Source organism: Silene latifolia, chromosome 9 (genome assembly GCF_048544455.1).
Source record: "Silene latifolia isolate original U9 population chromosome 9, ASM4854445v1, whole genome shotgun sequence".
Classification (NCBI taxonomy): Eukaryota; Viridiplantae; Streptophyta; class Magnoliopsida; order Caryophyllales; family Caryophyllaceae; genus Silene; species Silene latifolia.
Window position 1 is genome coordinate 149,361,481 of NC_133534.1, and position 6,314 is coordinate 149,367,794.

The following is a 6,314-nucleotide window of genomic DNA, read 5'->3' on the forward strand; positions in this document are numbered from 1 at the left end:
CATCAACCCTTTTGCAAGAGAAGGTGAGGAGAACCCAACACAAAATCAATCATACAATCAACCCACGATGCCTAAATTTTTATCACATTCCGTACCAACCGAGGAGAACCTACCCAATGGTACTCCCACACCATAACACTTAACCGGAAATTTCATTGCAAAATCCGCATTTATCCAATTAGTCGAAAGAAGCCAATTTGGGGGGATGCCTAGTTAAGACCCTCATTCCCATATGGAAACTTTTTGTGACTATTGTGATGCGATTTCACAAACCGGTGTAACTCAAGACCAAATTCGATGGGTCTTATTCCCTTTTTCTCTAATTGGCACCGCAAAACAATGGTTGAAAAGCCTTGATAAAGCTACTCTTGGAATTGACTCTTGGAAGAAGTTAGCTCTAGCTTTCTACAAAAAATTCTACCCTCCGGAAAAGACTAACATGCTAAGAGCTCAAATTACGGGTTTTAAGTAAAGGGATGAAGAATCTTTGTATGAAGCTTGAGAGCGATTCAAAGGAATTTGTCGCTCATGTCCTCATCATGGACTTAGCGAGTGGTTCTTGGTACAATAATTTTGGAATGGTCTTTATGAAGACTCAAGAAACATTCTCAACATGGGATCAAATGGAATGTACACCGAAGTTGACGATAATCAAACTTGGAACAAGATTGAGGAAATGGCGGTCCATAATTCACAATATAGTAGACCTCGCAAGGCTACTAGAGGAGGAAAGAATGAAGTGGACTCTATTACTCAATTAGGTGCTCAACTTAGTGCTCATATTGATACCATCAACTTGAAGTTTGAGAAGGCTATGGCTAAACTTGAAGAAGACTCAAAATCACCAAAGCATAATGTTAATGCCATGGTAGCATCTCCATCAATCCCAAGTGGGATATGTGAGAATTGTGGAACTTTGGGACATGACCAAAGTGAATGTAGGGGAACAAATGAACAAGGGAATGCTTTTCAAGCATACAAAAGTGGTACCCCTTATTCTAACTATTACAATGAAAACACCAAATTCCACCCAAATCTCTCATACAAAAGCCAAAATATTCAAAACCCTCAACAAAAATACACCCCACCTCCCATGAGAAACCAAAACCAAAGACCCTTTTTCAACCAAAACCAAGGTTACCAAAATTAAACTCCATACAATCAACAAAATGACTAAGGTTTTGATGTTCAAAAAGCGGTCCTCCAAATGCAAAAGAATCAACAAGAATTTTTCACTCAAATGCAAAAAGATAGCCAAGCAAAAGACATCACCATCAACAACATCCTAGCCCACACAAAAATGTTGGAAACTCAATTAACCCAACTAGCATCTTCAAACTCTCAAAGACAAAAGGGGCAATTACCACCTCAAAGTAATCCCCTAAGACATGAAACAGTTAGTGCCATTCACTTGAGGAGTGGTACGAGATATTAAGGGCCAAAAAAGCAAGTTGAGGATGAAGGGTTGGAAGCTAGTGACAAAGAAGAAGTTGTGCAAAACTCTAAGGAAGGAGAACCAACAAATTAAGAAGTTTCAAAGAACAGTGAAGAAAAGGCCAAGGAGAAGGAGCCCATTGTGATTAGACTTCCATTCTCGAGTCATCAAGCTAAGCCTAAGTTTGATGACCAACTTGGAAAATTCATGGAAATTGTGAAGAATTTAGAAGTCTCGATTCCTTTCACGGAATTAATCAATCACGTGCCGGCCTATGCAAAGTACATGAAGGACATCCTTACGAAAAAGAAGTCAATCCGAAAGCTTGAAACTATCGCCTTCACTAAGGTGAGTAGTGCAATCCTTCAAGGGAGTTCACCTCTGAAACTTAAAGATCCGGGAAGCTTCTCAATACCGTGTACCATTGGCGACACCACGATCAACAAGGCTTTGTGTGACCTAGGAGCAAGTGTGAGTGTTATGCCGTATTCGGTTAGTAAAAGGCTAGGGATGGGAGAGCTTAAATGTACCAACATCACACTCCAAATGGCCGATAGAACAACGAATACACCGTTAGGGATATGGGAAGATGTTCCCGTGAGAATTGGCAAATTCTTCATCCCGGTGGACTTTGTCATTGTTGACATGGAAGAAGACCCCAATATTCCGATCATCCTAGGAAGACCTTTCTTGCACATCGCGGGTGCGGTGATAGATGTGAAGCACGGAGAGCTTACTCTAGAAGTGGGAGACGAGACCATAACTTTTAATCTTGACAAGACCATGAGAGCTCCCCGTTTGCATGAACCATAACTTTTAATCTTGCCAAGACAAGAAAGAAGGAGAGTTGTCTCTATCAACTCAAGAAATTTTTAATGATCAAGTAGACGAAGTTTGCGGTCTTTGGGATGATGAGTTCGAAGGGATATTCAATCCCTATATTGGTAATGCTATGAATCAAGACCATCAAGGAGAACAACAAGTGCTAAGATCTATTGAGGATCTTTATCATGATAATGAGCAAGCTTTTGACTACTTCTTCAAGGTGTTGAGTAACATCAACAACACCTTGAACATGCCCCCTTGACATCTTACATTGGATGAGAGTTTGGTGGAGTCCTCCCTAAACCACCATTTGTAAATATTCTAACTCCCTAACTTGCATTTCAATTTTTACATTCCATTTTTGTCATTTTTGGATTTATTTTTGTGCCTTGATCAAGATATTCATCATTTTGAGAGAAGTGAGGGAGGGACTTATGATTTTATTGATGTGTAGTGCTTTACCTTAGTGTGGGGATAACAATTGCCTAGGCTATCCATGCCTTTGTAGTGCCCCCACAATGAAGAACACGAGAATTGAAGAAAGAAAATGACACGGGTTATACAGTACCCACGAATGGACCTGAATTTGTGAGGTCCAAGGGGAATCCGAGCGTCCAATTGGATAATCCACTCGTACTGTAGAATCCCAGCGTCCAAAGTCACCAGACGCTCGTCTGGTAGAGCTGCAGAATACAAAAAACTGGTCTGTAAGAGAATCCGAGCGTCTCAGCTGAGAATCCGCTCGTCTCATTCTAGACGGCCGTCCTTCAGAAAAGACGCTCGTCTTTTTCAGTAGCAAAAGTCTGGTAATTTCTCTGTAAAGGAATCCGAGCGTCCCTCCAGAAAGACGTTCGTCCCTCAAGGAAGAATCCGCTCGTTTTAGAAGTAAGACGCTCGTCCTGTGGCGTCTTTTCCTGGGATAAACATTGAAGAATCCGCCGTCCCGATGACAAAGCCGCTCGTCCTCTGCTGCGTTTTCAAATATAACGGGTCTTTTTGACCCTCTTCCCTCATTCATTCTCATTTCTTCTACATTCAAACACTACCAAAAACCCAAAAACCCAAAAACCTCAAAACCCTCATCCTCTTCATCAACAAAAATCAAATTTCCTCAACCAAATTCAACAAAATCAAATCCAAACTTCCTCACAACAAAAATTAATCACTACTTTTGCGACAACAAGTGATCAAACACCAAAATCTTCAACATTTGAGTCGATTTTTAGGATACAAACAACATTCATCCTAAATCGATTTGGGCATCACTAAAAATTGAAGATTTCAATCTTTCATTGGTGTAATCAAGCAAAGGAGAATGGCAAGAACTAAAGGAGGCAACAAGGCACTCCCAAAGAAGACACTTTCCAAAAGGCAACAAGCTCTTCAAGCAAAACAATTGTCAAAGGCATTGGTAGTCCATGAGGCGAGGTTGGAGGTTCAACAAGGTCCCCCTATGGAAGCTACAACATCAACAACTCCGGTCATCGAGCAATTATCCAATTATCCGGATGTAACTTTCACTTCCGACTCTCATAGGGAGAAATTCATTCTCTTTGCTAAGAAAACCATCATGCCCACTAAGTTTATTTGTGAAGATGCATTGTCAAAATTGGGTGTTCTTGAACAAACTAAAACCTTCTTTGAGTCTATGGGATTGGGTAAATTGTTTACAATGAAGGAATTGACATACTCCTCCCTCACCTTGGAATTTTTAAGTTCTTTGAAAGTCACAAGGGTGGAGACTCAACCCAACATCGAGTTTCATCTTGAAAATGTTGATAGACGCATAACTTATGGCGAATTGGGTAAGATATTAGGCCTTAGTGATAACCCGAAATATACAAAGACTCCTATCAAGTATGACCCCGCTCCTCTTTGGATGGCAATTTCCGGGAAGAAATTCGTGCATTTTCATGATTGTCGTGCTCTCTTAGTCCACCATCCGGGCATTAGAGTATGTCATAAGGTCATTGGGAATACTTTGATAGCAAGAAATGCCACTAATCACCTTACCAAACTCGATTTCATTCTTCTTGAGTCGGCCTTGAACATAGGAAGGGAATTTACAAAGCCATATAATGCTCTAAGACTTTTGGTTGAACGATGGCTTAATGTTGATTGTGGCAAAGAAGGCACCGCCTTTATTGTAAATGGAGGACTAGTTACCCCATTTGGCTAAGCATTTTAACCGGGATTTTAATAAAAACAACACCTATGTGTCAGTTAAAGGAGGCCATCTTTTTGATATGGACACCATGATTCACAAGTTCAAGTGGGTCAAGCACGACACTCTTGACGACAAATATGGGTGGTTAACCAATGAAGCTAGATCTTTCACCTTGCCTTCCAAAATTTGACGATTGAATGTTCACCGACCAAACTACCTTCTTCCACTCTCCAAAGAGACTGAGTATATCATTCAACAACAAAGAGGCGAAATTGACGAGCCCTCATCCTCCATTATCACACCACCCTACCCATTTGTGTATCACGAGTTCAAACCCAAGGATGTCGAAGTGGGAAATGATTACTTGACACTACTCATGAGGGAAATGCACAAGCAAGCTTACAATGATAGAGTGGATGCTTAAAAGGCCCAATATCCGCCCCTCCTACATCTAGCTAGGCAAGGACTTCTTGACCCGTCTTGTCCTTTGCCTAGTTGGGCGGATATGGAAGTATTCTTTCCTAGCATTCCTAGTGGTAGTAGACCGGCTGAAGAGGAGATGGTTGTTAAAGAGGGTGGTGTTCAAGAAGAAGGTGTTCAAGAAGAAGAAGCTCAAGAAGAGGAAGAGGAAAGTGATGAGGAACAAGCAAGTGAAAGTGAGATGGACGCGATTCCACATCTATGGAAGTTGATGATACCTCAAGAGAGGAGAGTGTTGATGATGATGATACGATGGGTGAAGATTAGCAAACTTTGGAGGCTCCTACATTCTTACACCTCCATTATGGTTTGTCTACTTCCCTTGTTTTTATTTTATCTTGATCATGTATTTTGTGGAGTCCTAGCAACATTGGAGGACTAACACCTTGGCTTCATTAAGGTGTTCTTTATCTTTGTTCCCAACTTGTAAAATTAAAAATGACAATCTTTAGTTTCATGCATTGCATTCCATGTGCATAAACTCCCCCAAAATTCAAGACATTAGAAATAATGTCTATTTTGGTTTGGGGAAGTCCATGCATATGCATTGGGAGATAATTTAAATTATGCTCCCCGCCATAACAAAAACACATGCATCATGTAGTGTAGCTTAGTATAATTTGCATTTAGTTTAGAAATCATGCATATTCACTGCATAATTTCTTAGTGTATTGGCCATTGAGGACAATGCCCATACTAGTGTGGGGATGGGAAATTCTAACTTGACTTTTATTCAAAATCCAAAAAAATCAAAAATTTTGAAAAATCCAAAAAAATTGAAAACTTGAAAAAATCAAAAACATGTTCATTCCTTTTTAGTGTAGACTTGTATATATTGTTTTGTATATATTGTGTTTGTTCATCCTTGTTCACATTAATCAACTATGCCACATCCGAGACATGAGGATATAGAAGACCGCATGGTATGATCTTTCTAATCTCCTTTTTCCTCTTTATGTTAATGACTATGTGGCTTTATTTTGATTTATGCGGTAAAAACAATGTGAATTTTGGATTGCATTTAGATTATTTGGCATATTAGTTGGTAGAATCATATGCATTAGGATGTATAAATGTTAGTTGCATCATGGCATATAGTTGCATTTAGGAAAAATTTTGTGAAACCGTCTACTTGGGAAGCTTGACAAGTGTATATAGGCCCTAGTAGATGCTTTTTCTTCCTAAGACTTTACTTGTTAGAATACTTGTAAAACACCCTAGGATGTGTCATGCTAGTATCCTTTGACCCATGGATTAAGGCCTAGTCAAGAGTACCTTGTGGTGTGATAACTCCTTAGCTACCGTTTATTCCAAGGTGACCCTTGAAACCATGCAACCATCATTCATCCATGTTCTACCATACATTTTGTCATCAAAGGGAATGGGCACAAAAATTGTTCAAAAATT

The 6,314-nt window shown here is 39.8% G+C and overlaps 1 non-coding gene across 1 annotated transcript; it reads right to left on the reverse strand.

Annotated features, from left to right (window-relative positions):
* Positions 1–439: 439 nt before the first annotated feature.
* On the reverse strand, positions 440–546 carry LOC141603140 (small nucleolar RNA R71). Its single transcript, XR_012525036.1, has one exon. It is a non-coding gene; the product is annotated as a small nucleolar RNA R71 (small nucleolar RNA).
* Positions 547–6,314: the final 5,768 nt, after the last annotated feature.